Here is a 22,828-nt window from a genome sequence, read left to right as displayed (position 1 = left end):
ATTTAATCTCGTACCGACTATGCACCTAAATTGAAATAATTTTTGCCCGCACAAAGAAATATTAGAATTCCCCATTAGTCTTAGCTAAGGGAGTGGAATGCTTTATCTGGTAGCATTGTGGCTATTAACGAATCATCATCTTTCCGTTCACCGTTACTAACATTTCTGGAATCAGGAGCAGCATTCTGGTATGTTTGAACTTGCCGCCTTGTACCTTGCTTTGCCTTATACGTGTACATAATATTTTTTTTATACGTCTTTGTTTTATTACACACGGCACCATGGCCACGATGTACACACCGACCCAATTTGATAATTCAGGCTTGGTTCTTTCATTCTTGTTTTTCCTCTATTTGTAATATGTATGAAGTGAATCCTTGCGTATTTTTGTTAGCTGCGTCTCCCCCCCCCCCCCCCTTATGTAGTGCCCAGCCGGACTCATAGGGCACTTAAAAGAATAAATAATTAAATAAATAAAATATAAAATATAAAGAACGGCCATCACGACATTTTCTTTAAAAAATGTTATTAGATCCAAGGTTACCAGGTTTTTTTTTTAACTGCGCAAATATGCCCTTCGGCATAAGAGAGTTTGGTATGTACATGTGCAGGCCGGTGTCGGCTATTAATGACAACAAGTCCCGGTATTTGGGCCCATGGGTCACCCTGAATGCCGAGGTGTCGCTTGAGTGGCTCCCGAAGTCCAGGGCAAATCAAGAGAAAATGAGGTAATGTAGCCCCACTAGTAGAAGCAGGGCAGAAGGGGCAGATAAGAAGCGGGGCCTGTGATGTCCACGAGGCCCTGACCGCAGGCGTCAGCGCAGCATCAACCCAGAATCTCCTCGGCAGGCAGGCCAATCTTGACGTTCCACGGTACCCGGTTGGGCGTCTCACAGGCTCGTTTTGACATCTATACGCTCACGTCCATACTCAGCCTTCTTCTCTTTCCGATGTTCGTATCAGTCGCATTCCCGGCACACGTAACAGATTCCAGGGCCCGTTTGCACGAAGCAAACAGTCTAGTTCCCAGTGTTGCCTTATTCGTAGTCTAAACCCTCCATTAGTTTTGAGGAAAGGCGTTATAAGTGGCCTATTGGGTCAGTGGATACCCCAATCGTGCTGTGATGTGGCGGTGGCGTCCACTTACAAACTAAGACAGTTATGCGCCTTTCCTTTTCTCAAAACCAATGCAGGGTTGAGACACCATTAGTTTTTTTAAAGGAAAGGCGGATAACTGGGTCCCTGTATTAGTTCAGAGCTCAACCGCGCTTTGAGGCACGCGGCGGTGGTGTCTACATACAAAAGCGCGTTACACGGCTGCCGTTGCACCCCTAAATAGCTTCTACTAACCGGTTTGTGCAAAGCTATTACAGCTTTCGTTGTAAAAATCTACCGTCGCGTTTCAGTTGCTCTAACAAAGGGCACAACCCAACACACGTCGACAAATTCAGGTATATGGAAGTTAGGACCCAAAATAAAGCAGTTAAATTCATGTACAGCAGCACTGATACAACAGTAACATCTCACATTCGTAAAAGGACAAAGAACTGTCGCCTTAGCCACAGATGTAAAGGCGGGTCTGGAACTGCATTGTTATGTTACGTTACACAGGATCATCCACTCATCAATACCCATTGTAGCCCTTATACAAACCTAGCAGTCATTGATCATTCCGCGAGCTGAACCAAACGCACTAACCCACAGAACATTAGGCGTTTTTGTTTTTTTCGAGACTGCTTGCAATTTTTATTTGTTCTCATGACCATCTTTCCAGACTTTGAAATGCCCTTGCTGGTTCCCCGCGTTGTTTCCTTCTTCCAAGTCTGCCAGTGCATGGCCTTGTTATGTTACTTACTAATACGTTGTTCATTCTCGTGGGTAGCGCTTTCTGCGCGAACTCCTTTAATGTCTCTTACAAGATACAGCAGTATTTGTAGATAAAATTAAAAAAAAATATATCTCCGTTTGGTGGTTAGGACCAACGGCGAGTTCGTGGCAGCGAACAAGGCGATGTCTTATCAGTTTTTAAAACAAAGAAAGCCGTTCTCTAGAGCCCTGCATCGCGATAAAATCTTCAGAAACGACGGCCACGTAGTTGACGATGACCATCCTTTTTCTTGCACTAAGCGACGAAGCAAGAGAAAGTGCGTGCCTCGGTACAATAGAGCTGACAGTTGAAATTTGGCGCCGTAGGTATTGCAACACATCTCCAGCGGACACTGCGTTTGAACCGAGGTTCCTGCGTCCCCTATGTGATGTTTCGGTTTTGTGCGGGAAAGAACACGGACTTACTCGCTCCGCATTGCTCTAGCGAACAATTTTTTTGGCCTTACAAAAATGAGAATGTATCGTCTTGTCCGTGGCTACGAATTCGCCGTTTGCGCCACCAGGACACTGCGCGAATTTAAAAAAATAATTAATTTCACACAATTAGCATGGTTTTGAAGATTACTGACTTCCGCCATGACTAAAAGTTTTTTTCTTGAAAGAAGTTCTTTCTAAGTCGACCACCCAATTTTTTAGTAATACTTGATGGCTTATGGGGTTTTCGTCCCACAGCGACTCATGGACGATGAGGGACGCCGCAGTGGAAGGCCTCGGGCAATTTCGACCACCCCGGGTTCGTTAACGTGCACTGACAACGCCCCGCACATGAGCCTTTAGTATTTCACCTCCACTGAAATGCGACCGCCAGCGGCATCGAACCCGCGTCTTTCGGGTCAGCGGCCGAGCACCATAATTCAGCAATTCCTGTAGATGGTCGCTGAAAGTATTACTTGTCAATAGAACAACGCAAGCGCCTTCTGAAAAATGCTTCGTTCGTTTGCTCTCGTGGTAACGAGAATATAAGCGACCGCTGGAGCGCTGCAAAATTGCTAGGCGAGTCGCAATATTCATGCTCCGTTTCGTACATAGCAGTAAACGCTGCGGAGGCTGCGAAGTAGTGCGGAAGCTGCGAACTAGCCTTGGCGAGTAATTCGACGAAAACAAAGAGCGGTATAAAACGAAGTTCTATAGCACTGGGAATCAGCCGTTCCCCCCCCCCCCCATGAAGCACCTTATTTCTACCGCAAGGTTTTGGCCTACTCAATGCAAAAAAAAAAATACGTACGTGTAAAAAAAATCGCGGTCAACACTGTGAGGTGCTCAGTCTTAGGGCCCTCTGGCTATAGCTACCACTCAGTGTGAACTACTCTTTAGACTTTTTAGGCGCGGACGGAGTAAGAGCGATCCGCCCTACCGGGCGCATATGATACCGCCGCATGCCATTCCTCTCGACGTCTCAATGAGTCGCAGGACGAAAATGTGGCAATAGGAAAAACAAAGTCCAGGTGCCAGTCTTAGGTGCCAGTCACGGCACCAAGGATCTATCGCAACTAAATATGCCTGCATTTGCTTTGGTTTTTGGGCGGGGAATTAGCCTGCGCGAACAGGCGCGCTAGCATTGACAGAGTTGACTACTGTGTATGAAACGGAGTATAGTAATTCTGCGCAGGGATTTAGAGTAGGAGTGTAAGGTAGTCGTGACAGGCGGTGTGGCGGCTGCCAGAAAGTCATGTGTGGCGCCATAAAATTTTTGATCAATTAGCGTGGCGCGTTACACCTCCTATCTCTCTCTACATGTCCACTTTCCTCCTCACACTCCTTTGTGTTGCCGTATTTACTCGCATAGTGGACGCACTTTTCGTCCCAACTTATATCTGAAAATTGGAGGAAAAAAATATTCGGAAAAACATTAAAACATTGAAACGGGACGAACAGTAGGCCGGTGCAATAAATGCTTTATCTGGTACGACTCACCTTTTAAGTAAAACAAAACGCACTCTTCAGCATAGTTACTGTGCTCAATAGCATACTCGGCACCCGTTGTCTTAAACCGACACGTACCGCCGTCAGCACGCTTAACAGGAACGCTCGAGCGCGTGTCTTCCAGTGACATTAGCGCTGCTGGACGCGTTTTCCTTCGTCTGAGACGAAATTCAGGTGGAAACAGGGCCCCAGCTGTCTCCAACCGCCGCAAATACACCGTGCAGCATGGTCTCGGATCCAGCGCCCTGAGCTCAGCGGCTCTAATGTCAGTGCAGGACGCACACTCGAGCGTTCCTGTTACGCGTGCTGTCGGTGGTAGAACTCGCGTAGCGGCCCATAATTGCTCACTGAAATCTAAAGTCTGACGAAAACTCGTCTGGTCAGGTAGAAGATTCATGACTAAAGAAAAAGTAACGCCGACCAAAAGGTTGTTGTTTAAAACGATGACGTTTCGGCTTCCATACGGAAGCCTTGATCACTGGGCGGAAAGCCAAAAGCAGAAAGCTTAAGTACGTCGCAGTAATCGCCCCAAGCATCTTGCGTACGTAGGCGGGAGATTGCCTGCGTTGTGGTTAAGGGTTTTGTCTGTAGTTTGAATTATCAGGGATTCCAGATATCGACGTGACAGCAAATTCTTTTCTATTGCGATGACTGATGCTTCTTCCCAAGCTATATTGTGCGTCGTGGCTTACACGTGTTCCGCAAGCGCATTAGATGCAATCTTTTTGTTCCTGACGTCGTTCTTGTGGGCCCTCAATCGCCTTTCGAAATTCCCGCTCTCGCCGATATAGCAGTAGTCGCAGTCTGCGCAGGGAATCTTATAGATGACGCCAGGAAACTTCTCTTTCTTTATCTTGTCTTTGGCGGCCACCAGCTCATGCCTCAGCTTGCACGCAGGAACGTGAGCGACGTGCACACCGTAAGTGCGCAGAACGCGAGCCAAAGAGCCAGTGCCAGTGCGCGCACTGGCTACCTTCGAACCGCACCCAAAGGTTTTCGTGCGTTACGTCGACAATTGTTTCTGTATTATCAAAAAGAATGCGTTAGGTCCTTTCACCGATCACATCAATAGCATGGAAGATTCCATTCAATTCACTGTAGAGGAGGAGGCTGCACGCCGTCTTCCTTTTCTGGACGTTTTGGTGGAACGCCGTGGAAACCGCTTTTCTTTCAAAGTTTCTAGAAAAGAAACCCACACAGGCCGGTATCTTCATTTTAATTCTGTCCACCCGGTTTTCCACAAACGCTCCGTCGTGGCTTCCCTCGTCCGACGTGCCAAAAACATCTGCCCAAGGCCAGAAGATCGGGCTGCTGACCTACGCCAAGTGCGCCGAGAATTGAGTGAATGCGGCTACCCCAAGCACTTCGTGGATTCTGCAAGGCGGATTTAAAGTGGTGGCGAAGGCTGGGCCGAAAAGTGGTTTAGCGCGACTGCAGCACAACCAGAGGATGGGGGGCAAAACACTCATATTGACACCGCCAAATCATCGTCGTCGTTCTACTAGAACCACGAGAGCGCGGAATGCGCGCGCGAGCTGGCCTTAAAAAAAAGAAGCCGAAGTGTCTGTCTGCGAAGGCTCCGCTTTTGGGACTGCTACTGACGTCCGCTGCAGTCACCTACTCCAACCGAGCTGTATCACCCGTGACATCTGGTGGAGGTGCTGGGTAACGCATTCCATGCCTCGGACTCCCCCAGCAAGCAGGGATTCAAGTGCTCGAGGGTCATCTGCCATCGAGGTGTCGCCTGTACACCACGGCAGCCGCCGGCTCCAAGGCCTTCAACCCGAGTTTGGGCTTCTAGAGTCTCGCTCAACCCAAGCGGTTCGTTCAGCGCCATCGTCGACGACCGTCCAGCCCGAAATAGGCATGCAGACGACGATTAGTTCACCTTCTGTTGTGCTGCAGCAGCCTCGGGAGCCACCGATCTTCCAAGGTTCTCCAGGCGAAGACCCGGAAGACTGGCTGGAGAAATTTGAACGCGTGGCCCGGTACAACAGATGGGCGGAAGACTCCAAGCTTCAACACGTGTTTTTTTCGCTGGAGGGCGCAGCTCGTACGTGGTTCGAGAACCGGGAGTCGTCCATAACGACGTGGAACGTATTTAAAGACCAGTTCCTGAAGGATTTCACCACGGTGATTCGAAGAGAACGGGCCGATCTGCTCCTTCAGTCCCGAACCCAGCTACCAAATGAAAACATACTGGTATACTTCGAAGAGATGGCAAAGTTATTTCGTCGAGCTGACCCGGACATGACAGAGCAGAAGAAACTCCGGTACCTTATGCGAGGTGTCAAGGAGCAAATCTTTGCCGGACTGGTTCGCAATCCACCGAGCACGGTCGCAGAGTTTCTGTCGGAGGCAACCACCATGGAAAAGACACTCGATATGCGGTTGCGGCAATACGAGCGTCAACCTTTGGCCATGACTGCGGCAACCACGGACATCAGTAACACCCACATGCTTCGCGAAACCGTACGAGCTATCGTTCGCGAGGAGCTCCAGAAGCTGTTCCCGGCTACGCCGCCTGCGCCAACGGTTACTGCTCTATCCGAGGTTATTCGGGAAGAGGTGCAACAGGCGCTTACAACACCAGCTCCCTTTCAGCCGTCCACAGCCCCACCACAAATGACATACGCCGCTGTTGCTCGTCGCGCACAACCGCCGCCGACTCGTCTTCAGGAAACCCCGGCCTCTTTTCGGCCGCCACCACCTGCTCGTACTGCTCCATCGTATCCCCGTAAAAGTGACATCTGGCGCACTCCCAACTACCGTCCTCTCTGCTATCACTGCGGTGAGCCGGGCCACCTGTACCGCAACTGCAGGTATCGTCAGATGGGCCTGCCGGGGTTCCCTGCAGATGCACCACGTCCGCAGCCTGGGCAGCGACCCAGAGAAATCAACGATTATCTGGCCGAATCTGCCGGTGGGACCCGCAGGTCGCCATCCCCACGTCGTCGGTCTTACGGTGACTTTCCTCGGGGAAGGTCGCCAAGCCCCCGCCAGGAAAACTAAAAGCAGCAACCTTTGAGGGGGAGGTTGCTCACCGACGAAATGTAACAGACCCTCCTACGCCGCAACTAGGTGGCCACCCGATGCCACTACCGAATGCCGTCCAACACCGTGAAACGCCGACTCGACGGGAAAGCCACCTGACGTATCGAAATGAACCCGCGCCGCACCGCAGCCGTGACCGAACACCGCGCCGTACCGCTCACACGCCGTCTACGGCAGCAAACCTGAGCATTTCCCTCGACGGAACAGACGTCACTGCACTCGTCGACACAGGGGCGGATTACTCTATCCTCAGTGGAAATTTCGCCGCCACTTTGAAAAAGGTCACCACTCCGTGGATGGGCCCACAGATTCGTACAGCCGGGGGTCACTTAGTTACACCGACCGGGACTTGCACATCAAGAGTAGCAGTTCAAGGCGCAACCTACCTGGCAACGTTCGTTATACTCGAACATTGTTCACGTGACGTCATTCTCGGGATGGATTTCTTGACCGAGAATGGAGCGGTCATCGACCTCCAGTCAAAGGCCGTGTGTTTCTCCACAGAGAACACAATACATAGAGATCCAGACCATCCGACCGCACTTTACATCCTGGATGACCACGTCACCATCCCACCTCGTTCGAGTATTATGGTTTCTGTCGGCGCCAAGACTGTGCGGAATTTCGAAGGCGTCGGGGAAGGCAACCAGATCTTGCTTTTTGCCAGGAGCCTTGCTGTCGCCAGAGGAGTCGTTAATCTCGTCGACGGAGAAACAGAAGTGCTGATAACCAATTTCGGTGGTGCACACCAACATCTGAACGTGGGAACCGTTGTGGCTCACGTTGATGCCATCGCCCATGTCAGCAGCACACCCAGTATTTCCACAATGTCGTTGTCGCAAGAGCAGAGCCCAGTCACTGGTTTCACGTTCGACGTCAATCCAGCACTCTTCCCGACGCAGCAACAACAAGTTAAAGATCTTCTTCTGCGCTACGGCGACATCTTCTCGGTATCATCGCGTGTTGGACGAACTCACCTAGCGAAGCATCGCATTATTACGGACGATAACGTGCACCCTCTCCGACAGTCCCCCTACCGAGTGTCTCCCGCTGAACTCGACGCTATTGGCCGCCAAGTCAAGGAAATGCTCCGCGACGACGTAATTCGTCCTTCTCGGAGTCCCTGGGCAGCGCCAGTCGTCCTTGTGAAGAAGAAAGACGGAACATTGCGGTTCTGTGTAGACTACCGTCGCTTAAACAAAATCACCAAAAAGGATGTCTATCCTCTCCCCCGGATGGACGACACTCTGGATCGCCTTTGTAGCGCTAAATACTTTTCTTCGATGGACCTCAAGTCAGGTTACTGGCAAATTGAGGTCGATGAGCGGGACCGTGAAAAAACAGCTTTTATTACTCCAGATGGCCTGTATGAATTTACGGCCATGCCCTTTGGACTGTGCTCTGCACCGGCAACTTTCCAACGCCTCATGGATACCGTCCTTGCCGATTTAAAATGACAGACGTGTCTCATCTATCTTGACGATGTTGTCGTCTTCGCCCCGACTTTCCAGGAGGATCTTCACCGCCTCGAATTGGTCCTACAAGCAATAAGGTCTTCTGGACTCACGCTCAAAAATGAGAAATGCCACTTTGCGTATACAGAGCTGAAGTTCTTAGGGCACGTTGTGAATCAAGCCGGTGTTCAGCCTGATCCTGAAAAAACAACAGCTATTGCACATTTTCCGCCGCCGCAAGACCTGAAAGCTGTCCGCCGTTTTCTTGGATTGTGCGCGTATTACCGTCGCTTCGTGAAAGATTTTGCTCGCATTGCCGAGCCGCTGACGCGCCTAACAAGGTCGGACACACCTTTCACGTGGGAAGCAGCGCAAGAAAATGCATTCCGCAGCCTTCAAAGTTTTCTGCAGGCGCCTCCCGTTCTGGCTCACTTCGACGTAAACGCCGACACGGAGCTCCATACTGATGCCAGCAACATCGGCTTAGGTGCTGTCCTGGTCCAGATCCAAGCAGGTCAAGAACGGGTCATCGCTTACGCAAGTCGATGTTTGTCACCAGCCGAATCAAACTATTCCGCTACCGAGAAAGAATGCCTTGCCATTGTATGGGCCACTTCGAAATTCCGACCGTACCTTTACGGCAAAAATTTTAAGGTGGTGACCGATCATCATGCCTTATGCTGGCTCGCAAGCCTTAAAGACCCGTCCGCTCGCCTCGTCCGATGGAGTCTGCGGCTCCAGGAATACGACATGACTGTCGTGTACAAATCCGGGCGCAAGCACTCTGACGCCGATTGTCTGTCCCGCGCCCCAGTAGATCCTTCTACCGACGCCTGTAATGATGACGACATCTTACTGACTGCTCTCAGCGCCTCCTGCCTCGCTGACCAACAATGCGCCGACCTCGAACTTCGAGACGTAATGGAATTTCTCAACGGCAGCAACACGACCGCCCCACGCGCTTTCAGGCGCGTGTTGTCATCTTTATGCATCCGCAATGGTCTTCTGGTCAAGAAAAATTTCGCTCCAAACAATACGCAATACCTAATCGTCGTACCGCCTAGCCTGCGCAATGAAATCCTCCAAGCCTCCCATGACGAACCCACTTCTGGACATTTGGGCGTAGCCCGTACGCTAGCCCGAATCCAAGAGAATTACTACTGGCCTCGTCTCCGTGCTGATGTCACTCACTACGTCAGAACGTGCCGAGCCTGTCAGCGTCGCAAGGTACCGTCAACCAAACAAGCTGGGTTCTTGATGCCCATTAGACCACCCACAAGGCCCTTCCAACGAATAGGAATGGACATGCTGGGTCCGTTCCCACGTTCGAACTCTGGCAACAAATGGATAATTGTCGCGACGGACTACCTTACCCGCTATGCAGAAACGTCAGCTCTACCCAGCGGCACCGCTTTAGAAGTCGCTAAGTTCTTCGTGCATCAGATCGTACTCCGCCATGGGGCACCTGAAGTGCTGATCACTGACAGAGGCCCTGCGTTCATGGCTGAGCTGCTGCAGGAGATCTTGGTTTACAGTCATACCGACCACCGCCGAACAACGTCGTACCACCCTCAAACGAACGGGTTGACTGAAAGACTGAACCGAACCCTTTCTGACATGATTTCCATGTACGTCGATATTGAACACAAAACGTGGGACGAAGTGCTTCCTTATGTCACCTTCGCCTACAATACGGCCATGCAAGAAACAACGCAGATGTCTCCATTCCAACTCGTCTACGGCCGTGCAGTGACGACGATGCTCGACGCAATGTTACCACATCTGGACGACTCTAACCTTCACACTGATACCTACACGTTCCTGGAACGCGCCGAAGCTGCTCGCCAACTGGCCAAAGTTCGAATTCAGGACCAACAACTTCGAGATGCAGATCGCTACAATCGGCGCCGTCACGACGTCCATTATGCGCCTGGCGACCGTGTGTGGGTGTGGTTCCCCATTCGGCGACGAGGACTGAGCGAAAAACTCCTCCATCGCTACTTCGGACCATACCGCGTGGTCAGGTCATTGGGCGACCTCAACTACGAGGTCATTCCCGATGGATTTCAGAAGTCCCGACGGTCCCCGTGCCCTGAAGTGGTTCACGTGGTCCGCCTGAAGCCTTATCACGATCGGTAGCCTCGCCCACTAACCCCGTTCAGTCCTTCCGACCTCTCCACTCACTCCCAGCATCGGGACGATGCTTCTTTTTGCCGGGGAGTAATGACACCGCCAAATCATCGTCGTCGTTCTACTAGAACCACGAGAGCGCGGAATGCGCGCGCGAGCTGGCCTTAAAAAAAAGAAGCCGAAGTGTCTGTCTGCGAAGGCTCCGCTTTTGGGACTGCTACTGACGTCCGCTGCAGTCACCTACTCCAACCGAGCTGTATCACCCGTGACAATATAAAGAAATAATAAAGCTACAAAATTGGAATGTAATCTGCCAATAGAAAAAAAAATATATTAGCACCTTGTTTTATGAAAGAGGTAAGTTATTTTATTAAAACCTGGCAAATTTTGTATTTTTGCAACACTCTTGACCTGCCCCCTATTCATGAGTGTGCGGTGCATTACAGCGCGTCTTTGCAGGCCTTGTTTCGATACCCGGCTAGCGGCTAACCCGGCCACAGTGGCGATTTCTTATCGCCAGCTGTCTGCGATGGCGCGCCTGGTAAAGCGTATAAATTTAGCTCGCCGGTCTCAAAATGCTCCTTTTGCGAAGTTTTCGCCGTCCTTGCACGTCGCTTCTTTGTCACCGTTCGGCAAGATTTGCACCCCGCTGCACCGCTGCGGCAGTTTTCTCGGTTTTGTCGTTTCCTTCGGCGTGCGGCCAGTGCGAAGTCTTTTTCAGTCTTTGCACGCTTCGCGCTCTTCTTTTGAAGCGCTAAGCGTTTCATTTCAAGATGAGCTTGCGGCATGTGAAGAAACGATGCTCCGTGGTACACCAAGGCGGTACACTGCGACAGCGTGGATAGTACCATTGGTGTCACGCTACACCGATTCCCGCTGGACTTTCACAGTTGTGTCGTCTGCTCTACGTATGCGCGATAGCTTCGATATGGTTTCGCCGGGCTGTTCGCTCGTGTTTCATAGCTGTAACCCGTTCGTGCGTACTTGGCTTCATGTCTTTTTCAATGTATGGTATTTGCTCCTACGTTGAGCACGTTTAAGGGTGCTAAAGCTGGCTTTAACATTGCCTTGCAGATGTAAACGCACCTGCTATATACTTTCAGCTGAAGAAATTAAATGTGAAGAATAATCCCAGTGTGCTCTATGGTCTGTGTTGATGCGCCTAATTATGTCATGTTATGTTTGCTTCAATTGAAGCTGTCGTAGCATTGTTTTCTATACTTTTCAATTTCCTAACTGACAACGTTCGTGGCACATCAGGGCTTTTTCCTTCTGCACTGTGACTATTGAGATGATTAGCCAACTTAAACAATACTGCTTGTGCTGCCTGTGACATGTATTTTTTGTTTGTGTGCCAAGGGTGTGCTTTGTGACTGTATTTGTTTGGTTGCTGCAATAAACAATGAATATGAAACTATCAAAACCATACTTGCCGTACACTCTATTGCGAACTGTGCACTTGAGCCAGTGCTTTGTGCATCATACCTTGCATCATACCTTGCTGTACTCAAAAGCTCTCAAAAGTACTAGCACCAGTATTTGCACTACGAATCATGCATGCTTCGCCAGTGTCTGGAAGTGTTGCTGCCTTTCTATGCTGCCCCTCCTTTACCAGTCACTTTCATTGCGTTCCCAATTGCACATTAACAAGGTCATAACTAGCAGGAACTCGAGCACATTTGACTGGCAAAGGTTGGGGCGCGCTGAAAGGCAGCAACCTTCGAGAGGTACGGGCTCGAAAACGCGGATTCTACAGAAAGACCGCTTTATAATTCGCGCCAAAAGCATACGTATGCGTGACGTCATTCTACGTCACGTTTGCGTAGTTTGCCCCTCAAAATTCAGGGGGCGCTGGAGTGCCCACGAGCCGCCATTTTTTGGACCAATGGGCGTCTATGGACGCTTCGCTACCAGTGTACATCTACCTTGGATTCTGTTCTTCAACGGTCTTCACGCCCTTCAGAACCAGTTGTTCCTCCTTGCCGAGCCCGAGCCGCTATCCCATATGTGCCGGGCGTGAGCGAGTCTTTGGCTCGCGTTCTGCGCACTTACGGTGTGCACGTCGCTCACGTTCCTGCGTGCAAGCTGAGGCATGAGCTGGTGGCCGCCAAAGACAAGATAAAGAAAGAGAAGTTTCCTGGCGTCATCTATAAGATTCCCTGCGCAGACTGCGACTACTGCTATATCGGCGAGAGCGGGAATTTCGAAAGGCGATTGAGGGACCACAAGAACGACGTCAGGAACAAAAAAATTGCATCTAATGCACTTGTGGAACACGTGGAAGCCACGACGCACAATATAGCTTGGGAAGAAGCATCAGTCATCGCAAGAGAAAAGAATTGGCTGTCACGTCGATATCTGGAATCCCTGATAATCCAAACTACAGACAAAACCTTTAACCACAACGCAGGCAATCTCCCGCCTACGTACGCATGATGCTTGGGGCGATTACTGCGACGTACTTAAGCTTTCTGCTTTTGGCTTTCCGCCCAGTGATCAAGGCTTCCGTATGGAAGCCGAAACGTCTTCGTTTTAAACAACAATCTTTTGGTCAGCGTTCCTTTTTCTTCAGTCATAATTGCTCACTCCGGCACAACTAACGGTATTGAGCGCGAAGTCCAACTACGACAAATTGCTACAGCTTTCAGTTTGGCACATCGAAAAATTCAGGGGGCCACTTTGTTTACCTAAAGTGCGGTGAGGCGAAAGCCTTTACCGCGGTGTTACTGCTTGTGTCGCTGATGTGTGGTGAAGAAGTTAATTGAAGTCTACACAATTGTCCGCTTCACGAAACTTTCGCTGATGTTCATTAGCGCGCGCACGCATGGTTGCTGGAGACACAGGAGAGCGTTTAGGCGGCATTTTTCCAGATCGGCGTTCAGGAGGCGTCTGGCAAGATTGTCTGGGGAGCGCTCGTCTTGAACTACGGTAGTGCCACTCAGTGACGTCACACATATGCGCAGTAGGCTGAAGCGCAGGCACTCTTTCTGCTAGCGCCTTGCGCACGCGCAGTGCATTACCGTATGCTGAGTTCCCAGTTACGACATGCTACACCAACCACTAGTATTACCAATTACTAAATAACTAATTACTATTTAACTCATTATTAATTAAGTGTAGTTAGTGCACTATATATATATATATATATATATATATATATATATATATATATATATATATATATATATATATATATATATATATATATATATATATATATATATATATATATATAGCTACGACATACTACACCACTCATAACGTCATCACTTTGATTGAGAGCTATAGTGTGACACTTATCTGGGAACATCCCCGCCGGCGAGTCATGAGCCTATAAAGGCTTTCGCCTTTAAAGAGAAACCCTTCGTAACCAAGTAGGGCTTCCTCCTGGAGCATTCTTATCAGCTGTTCGTGAGGTGAGGTATAATGGTGTTGACATTCGACAAATGACGTTTTATATTATTGCGTAGCTATCATTATTACGAAGTAGTTATATTACTGATGAGGATGAGCAGTAATGGCGCAAGGGCAGCTTGGCCCAAGGAGCACAATGGCACAAGGTATTTCCGCTAAACAAGATAGAGACAAATACTCATTTCTCAAGCATTTCACCTCAGAGCAACCGAGAACCAGGCCAGGGGCAGTTACAGCATTACCGTGTCGAAAAAAGGCGCTTGCTGTTTTCGCTATCATCAGCAACGAACTTTGCGCCAAAAGAATGAGGCGCGTTTATGACACGAGGGGAAAAATTTTTTACTTCATCACATCTAAAATAGTGGATGCGTTCATTATGCGAGCGCGTACATTACGCCAGTAAATACGATACGTCAGTGCCAACGCCAATGCCGCAGAGCCGACAAGAGTGCCCATCAAAACTGCGGCTTTAAAAGCGTCTTTGTTCGCCTTTCTGGGACAAGCATCACATTCATTTGGACCATTCTATAGGATCAACGGGATGGGCCCCTTCTATGAACTCAATCCTTGGCTGCAGTGACGGTGGGCGCAATACTTGCTTTCGGGCCAGTCGCGTTGCGAATGAGAATAACTTCTCTCTCCTCGTTCCTTCACCCGTGAAGAGCGAAGCACGGACCTTTCCGTAGTGCCGCGCGCCCCATACGACGTCATTTGGTTAATACGGGCGCGGACTGGAAATCGAGGGGTTATTAGTCGCGCAAAATTGCTTTCTTTTGAGTTTTCGAAGAACGGCGCCTTGGCGCGGGCTGTTTCTGTTGCTAATGGCCTGAGTTGCAGCTTTTTTCAGCAGAGTGACGTGTTTTCCCGGCAGTGAACTTTCATTTCACAACCTCAACCGAAAACCAAAGGATGGTGCTTTGGCTACTGTGGATCTCAATCTGCTCGATGTCTCAGCAGCTCGTTACGTCAACATTTCTAGTGCGTTGAGCCGTTCCTCAGACACGCACCACCGAGCATTGTGCGAAGCGTCGTCGGCACACGGGCCTCTAACCGGGAATGCGATTAAGCGTACGATGGGGCGGGTGGGTAGGGAGCTCCAACCCCCTCCGTGTTTCGTAGTTCCTTGCGACGCTCACGTGAGTGGCGTGGTGATTTCGAGAGGCGGGCAAGTATCCATTCGGCCGGCCCTGCGCACATTCCGGGGCGAAAGGGAGCAGAGGGGCGGCTGCTGATTAAGCAGGAATGAGTCTTGCATTTTTAACCTCCGCAAAGGGATCTTGGCGTCGCTCCTCAGTGGGGAGCGGTCGTAAATTGAATCCCGCTGGCGCTGGGCTCCTTAAGGCTCAGCTGGAACACTGGCCGCCTTGACGCCTCAAGAGGCCCTAGCGTTCATCTGAGATATATGGCCAGCAGTAATAAGGAGGACACCAAGGACACTGGGGAAACGCGGGCTATAGAAAAAGAAAAGGAAATCTTCTCGGGCAGACCAGCATTGTGTTAGACTCCACCGCATTTCGGTTAGTTGGTGGAATCCCACCATCAGCGCGGGAGCAATTGTTTTCGCGGGGTTAATGGTCGCCCCAAGCCAGAAGTGGTGCGACCGCGCAAGGCGGCTTGTGCTTCGGTCACAGAAATCGCCTAATTGCTAGGCGCTCGAAGGGCGTCCTCTTTTTAGTACTCTCTCCTGCCTACGTCTTCTTCTCGCCTGACAATGGCTATTGTCAAGTGCTGCCCTTCTGCTTGTCTGTTTCTTGTCCCAGAACAGAGAAGAGCCTCCATTTAAGGCACTTCCTCGGTTAATACGTTTAGTTCTTGTCCAAAATGGCCCCAGTAACCGATCTCTCTTCACTGAAGACAGAAGGCCACACAGCCGCCTTCTTGAGGCCGCAGGTACAGCCGAAAAAGAATTTCTTTCTGCTGCTACCAATGCATTGAATACGGAGAACTTTTTTCGGCAAACTCTACCGGCATCGTAGCACGTGCATGAATTGTTGTCCTGCACATGCAAGGCAGGAACTATCTAGCATGAAATGCCAGAGGATGTGCGTACAGGAACCAAATTTCGAACCCTCAGCAGTGAAAACAAAACAACAAAATGGCTGATGTACCGTACCTTCATGTCTTGCTGTTGTAGGAAAATGTGTTTTAAACAGAGCGTTTCCCGTTATAATGTACACGATTTTTAAAAATTGGATTTTTCAATTATAAGAGCGTTTTTTTTCCCGGCATAACATTTTCGGCAGCATATATCGCATCAGAATGCAGGTAAGACGTGCTAGCTAATAGGCTGGTTATATACTGATGAATTGTTAACTTTTAACTATTATTGTTAGGCTCCGTTACTGAGAGGCATGTATACCCCCGTATTTAATATCCATACCAGTTTTTAGAATTTTGAAAACGTAGTTACCCTCGGTGATGTTGCCTTAGAAATTTCGGCTGCATCCCGCCAAAATGCGTGTGCTTTCGAGAATCTTTCAGGCAAAGCACCCTCTCCAGTGCACGTAACTCGTCGAAATAGCCAAAATTTGCTGGCCATAGTGCCGACGATAACTGCAATTTTGAAATTATAAAAAGGTGGGCTACACGCATCTCAATGAGTAAGGAGCCTAATAGTAATAGTTAAAAAGTTGACTAATCAATATTAGTTAACCTGCCTGCTAGTTGCACGGCTTACCAGTATTCTGGTGCGCTGCACCGCTGACACTGATATGCCGAAAAAAGAGCTTGTGTAACTGAAAAAACCTATTTTTTTAAAAATTTCTAATGTCTTAAGTTAAGCGCCCTCCATCGAGACATGAAATGAAGTAGCGGAGGCACACCTAGACCGAAAATCCAATTCTTTATATGGATGTGATGCTACACTATTTACGGCTAATACTTCTCTTTCTTTTCGTCCAAAGTTTAGAGAAATCCACCAAGGTCGAGCAGATTTGCAATAAGGGAGCAATTACTCATTAGCATCTACTCAAGCGCCGCTTTACTGCTACAAAAGAAAGCTATACATCTTCCACAGAAACTTCGTAGCTAAGGAAAAATTCGTCCTGTTCCAGGGTCCGAACCCGGGAGCACCGCCTTAATGGGGCAGACGTTCTACCAACCGAGCTAACCGAGATGGATAGCTTGAGGGGCTCCTCTAAACTTTGGAACAGCACCGTTCCCGCTTCGAGCTATGGATCAATTCGCGCTCGCCCTACCGTACGCTAGCTATCTCGGTAAGCACCCTTGGTAGGACGACTGCCCCGGTAAGGCGGTGGTCCCGGGTTCGAATCCCAGACGAGAAATAATTTTTTTTCTTAACTGAGAAGTTTCTGTGAAAGCTGCATAGCTTTCCTTTCGGACACATAAGGTTGCGCTTGGGTAAATGCCAATGAGTAATTACTCCCTTATTCCCTTATTTTAGCGGCGCCCACCGCCGCTAATCCGACGCACCCATTTGGCCGCCACCTGGTAAAGGATAATGCGTGCGATGAGCAGCCTGCTCCTTCCGAAAGATAAGTTTCCTTCAGTCCCACCATTGAAACCTATGTCTGTTTATGAAATCTCAAGAGAGCAGCCGAAGTCTACTTCGCCACCGGACGCCATTTACTGTCAGGCTTGACGCCGAGTAATTACCTAAAGTTTCTAGAGCTGGGCCCGCTTTCACGAACGTGTTAAGCTGAGCGGTAAGGAAACGATTTCACTCTCTTTCGTGCTCATGGCATAAGTGGTTTCCTGAGATGCGTAATAATTCGTCAGCTTATCCGTCGTCTTATGAAATCAGACTGGGCACCATTGTAGACGGAGGAATTAGACTAGGGAATATAAGCTGATGGGCCAGCTTAAGCGTTCCCTAGGTTAAAATCGTTTGTCAGAAACCGGTCTTAATCGTGTGAATAAGTCGACAGCTTACCTGTCTTAGTGGTTTTTGAGAAAAGGAAATGGTGCAATAACGACCGCTGCCGTCGGGATTTTGTGGGTCTACAGAGTGAAATGCAAAACACAGCCTTCAATATCAGCGCCACATTGACCCGCCGCGGTGGCTCAGTGGTTAGGGCGCTCGACTACTGATCCGGAGTTCCCGGGTTCGAACCCGACCGCGGCGGCTGCGTTTTTATGGAGGCAAGACGCTAAGACGCCCGTGTGCTGTGCGATGTCAGTGCACGTTAAAGATCCCCAGGTGGTCGAAATTATTCCGGAGCCCTCCACTAAGGCACCTATTTCTTAATTTCTTCTTCCACTCCCTCCCTTATCCCTTCCCATACGGCGTGGTTCAGGTGTCCAACGATATATGAGACAGATACTGCGCCATTTCATTTACCCAAAAACAAATTATTAATGTCAGCGCCACGGAGAAGCACCCTCCATTTCAGCGTTTTCTACATTCTTGTCAATAATTTCACCATTGGTTTTTTACACTACTACAGATAAATTAGTGCCCTATGAGCGCATTGCTTTACAGCGCTAGGAGTTAGTTGTACATCATACATGCAACACGCTATAGCATCTACTTACGACCACAGAACGAACAACACGACACAAAAAGCGGGCCACATCAAGTGTGTATACACACAGAGGCTTTACTCCACAGATCAGATTAGACTGGGAATAAGACTGCCTTATTTGCTTTGGGCAAGCCACCCCTGCTCTCTCTCTTTCTCTCTCTCCATGAGCTTGAAGCGCGAGTGAGACGGTGGCGACGCCGCGTCGCACGTATTCGCCAATGAGAAGGCGGAGCAGCCTCATAGAACGCCGGTGCACTTTGCGTCGTTAGTAAAAGTGTCACACGGTAAGCAATGCTAGCGCACCTACTTCGCATTTCATTAACTACGCAAATCGGCGGTATTTTTTTCTCCAGCGTCCCGTCTAGTGTTTGAACGTGCCAATCGGCTCTTCTTCGCTCCTCCTGTCCTCTAAATAAAAAGTTCACGATGTGTCACAGCTCCGTTCATGAGTACAACTCGTTTTTCTTGACAGCTTTTCGCAAGAGTATAAACAGGGCGTTTCACGTAACTTGATCTAAGGATTTAAAAAAAAAAGTGGCGCATCGGAGATGGGTGAAACCAATTGCATATTGTTTCTCGTCGTGTGGCACTCCTCAGAGTATTTTTATTATGCTTAATTAGTCAATTAACGTAGATTAATTATGCAGAATTTTAATATTCACTTTAGAGTCACTGACGTTTCGTTAAGTTGTAGAGTGGGGTTTCGAAACAACCGATCCAGTTTTTTGTAGCAACATATATTCTACGTGGCCCCTTTTTCGAATATTTAAAGAGAGCCCGCGAAATATGAATAAAACCACGTGATTGCGCTCTTGCGCTACTGGGGTGCCTGGTTGCTACCGTGGTGGTTCAGAGGTTATTGTTTTTGGCTGCTGACCCGAAAGATGCGGGCTCAGTTTCGGCCTCAGCAGTCGCATTTCGGTGGAGGTGAAATGCTAGAGGCCCGTGCACGCGTGCCGCCGCCTGCAGGGTGGGAACACCCTTTGTGGCACCCCGCGCCGCCATTTATCCTTCGCGGTGCCATGTTGGGCCCCACGCGCCCGTTGCGTCCTGCGCGCTATGCTTGTGGCGTGGTTTCTCTGCGGTTGCCTGGCGACTGAAATAAGGCGACAGGACTTCAAATGGGCAGTACATAGGTCTTGCGCTCGTGGCAGTAATCTCCTTGAAGCCGCCGCGGTGGCTCAGTGGTTATGGCACTCGACTGCTGGCCCGAAAGACGCGGGTTCGATCCCGGCAGCGGCGGCCGAATTTCGATGGAGGCGAAATTCTAGAGGCCCGTGTGCTGTGCGATGTCAGTGCACGTTAATGAACCCCAGGTGGTCGAAGTTTCTGGAGCCCTTCACTACGGCGTTCCTCATAGCCTAAGTCGCTTTGGGACGTTAAAACACAATCATAAATCAAATTAAGTAATCTCCTTGCATTTTTGAGTTTTATTCATGGTGCAGTCGCTAATACTGCGCGGCGATCGAAACGTTATGACGGGCTGTTGTGTTTCCCAGTCACTGGCTGCCCTGACAAATGACAGCTGTTATTTGGTCTGCCTTCGCAGTCGCAAGTTAGCGTATCAGGGTCGCCGAATTCTGCAGCATTATGCTGCGTTTGTTGTTCGAGGGTAAGGACTGTTCTCAAGGCACCAAGTTTCTCGGCAATGCCAGTAGCACGGAGAATGACCTGCCAAATATAACTATTTTTTGCGTAGTTGACAAGAGCTTTTCCAAAATCTCTGGGGTTTCTTTCTCTTATTAGAGCGCCATACATGGAGAATTATGCGCAGGCATGGAAAATATCTCTTCGATATTGTTCATCGCCACACTGTTCTGGGGTGGACAGCTGAGAATAACTCTGAAACCAAATGGTCATATTTTCTTAATAGTGTCTCTTAGCAGCTTGTTCCGCAATAGAATCATGCAGACGGCTGAGCTTAGCTCTGGCTTGTGCTCGCTGGAAGCAGATTGAAGATGCGATGTGACGACGTCTTGCTGATTAGTCGAGGAAAAACATCCCTGAATCTTTTTTTTAAATCATGAATAAAAAATCATTAAAAGCGACTGAATAATCACAGAGAAATCTCACAAAATCAGCTCCAGATAATAACTTTCAGTGCCATTGTCCGTGCCAGGTTAAACTAAGAAATGGGAGTGGGCACCACAGGAAGCTTTGCTCGCTTGCACGGAACCGCTTGCTCCACCTGCCAAGAAGCACAGGCTTGCGACCTCTCGATAGTCATCGGGCAAGACACTATATCTCTCATTAAGACATGGGTCTGGGTTAGTTGAAAAACCACGTTTGACGCTAAGCGCGCAGAAAGACATGGACGAGTGAACATGACAGACAGGCTCTCATCCGTTCTGTCATCGAGATTTAAAAAAAAGCAAGCTTTAGGACATGCGTGCCCAGAAACATGCGAGACGAATTTCACTGATGTCGCTGCGTGACGCCAACGAAAAGATCCTTTTTTCCTTAGTAGTGATTTATTTAAGATCAATGCGAAAAAGAAGGAAAATGAACTCCTAGGGGGGGGAGAGACTTCTTTACTTGCCGCCTCGCGGCACGACTTCTTTGGTTATGGACTCACTGAAGGTAGCTACAGCACCAGGATATTTGTATTGGGCGGGCGCAAATAAATAGAGGGGGAGGGGGGGGTTGGCTTTGAAACATAAAGATAAAATAAATTGATCAAATGCAGCGACGAGAGCTTCACGTAATCGTTTACGAACGACAGCTCCAAAATAATGCGTCTGCCTTATTGGGAAAAATATCCTTGTCGTCAGGTTCTGAAGAAAGCACTCGGGAATTTTTGACACGGCCTGGTAGGTTTTAAACCTCGGCTCTCTTTGGTAGACGTACGTACATAAAAGAAACATCGGATGGGTTCTTTCTATGTGCGTGGCACCACCGATCCGGCTGATTTAAATGAGATTCTGTTGTTCGTGTGATGCAGCAGCCTCGGAGATCAAGCTATAACGGGCTGTTGTGTTCCCGCGTGCTTTCGTAACACAGGAAATGGACAGCCGCTGTTTCGCTTTGCTCAGGACAGCGCACGCAGAAAAGAGTAGGAATCGCAGGTGAACTGAGACAACTGGAAGCCAACAACTCTAAAGTATACGAGCCAAAGAATGCGAAACGCTTGCATTGCAGAACAATTTTTGCTGGGGTTGGCGGCATAATACTTTGCTTTAACGTTTCTTCGTCATAATAACTGAAATTTGCAGCCGTCAAAGGCGACTTTTGCACTTAATTTCACGGCGAATGAGAAGCTGCATGAATGGCAGTCTTTGGCTTATAGGCAGCTTCAGCTCGAAATAAGTAATCCTGATTGTTGGAAAAGTAATCGAAATTTAGAGTATCCGTGTCAAGAGACTGCCCTGAAATATGCTGCGTCAGTAGCAAACATTCAATGACTGTTCACAAGGTGCTGATTTTCTTAGCAGATTAGCTGCGAAAAACGATACACGTTAGCGCAACTAACTCCGATTCACTCAGGTACTATCCTGTCTTGGCAGAGCCCCAAGTTTGCGGAATTCCGCGCAGTAGCGGCAGTTTTCTCATCGAAACTGGCTGCCGTCGCATTGCGCTCAGTGCAGCCGAACGGGAAAGCGGGACCCAACATGTCGCTATCGAGAGCGGTGTCTTCGCCCTGAAAGTGGCGCTGGCCAATCGAGTTGGTCAAGGCACCCTATGCGCTTCCGTATTGTAGCGCTGCCAAGCGTGTCCTGAGTGAACGAAGCGGTCGCGCTCTCCGCCTTGAAGTGAGCGGTGGTGGTGGTGGTTGTTGCTATGAGGGGGGTATACTTCCTGGCCCCGGCGTATTTTGGCCCTTTCGGCATCACTCTTGGGGACGTAGTGAGCGGCCGATGCCGCTGTCAGAAGCCTTGAAAGTGCGTGAGCATTCTTCCTGAACATGGAAAGCGCGCGCCGTGATCTGCGATAAGTGATAAGCAGGTCACCAACAGCGAATCAGACGCAGCTTTGATTAAGCCATATCGCACAAGTAAAACAAAATAGGAAGTAAAAGCAGTGAAGTCGCGTATTTCAATGTAGCCCCCGTTTTTCTTTTCTTTTATGAATTAGCAGCCCGTCGAACTTGGTCACGGTCACCGCGCGTGCTTCTTTCGTTCAAAACGCGGTTGGGAGCGCTGGAATATGGTTTCGCATGAGCGCAGTCACGTGTTTTTTTTTCATATATCACGAGGTTACTTTAAATGCTGGAGAAAAGGACCACGTACGATATACATTGCTCCAAAAAACTGCATCGGTTCTTAACCCCTTCTACCAATTGAGGGAGCGCATGCGACATTAAATTGAATAATAAAAATTGCATAATTAATTTTAGCTAATTAACTTATTCCGCGAAATTTTAAAATCATGCCCACACGACGAGAAACAATATGTCATTGGTTGCGCCCATCTGCGGTGAGACTCTTTTTTAAAATTCTTAATTGGTGCATGTTATGTGAAACACCCTGTATACTTTCCGCGTTT

The sequence above is a fragment of the Amblyomma americanum genome, chromosome 1 (assembly GCF_052857255.1).
Source record: "Amblyomma americanum isolate KBUSLIRL-KWMA chromosome 1, ASM5285725v1, whole genome shotgun sequence".
Lineage (NCBI taxonomy): Eukaryota > Metazoa > Arthropoda > Arachnida > Ixodida > Ixodidae > Amblyomma > Amblyomma americanum.
Note: the sequence above shows the minus strand (reverse complement) of the source record.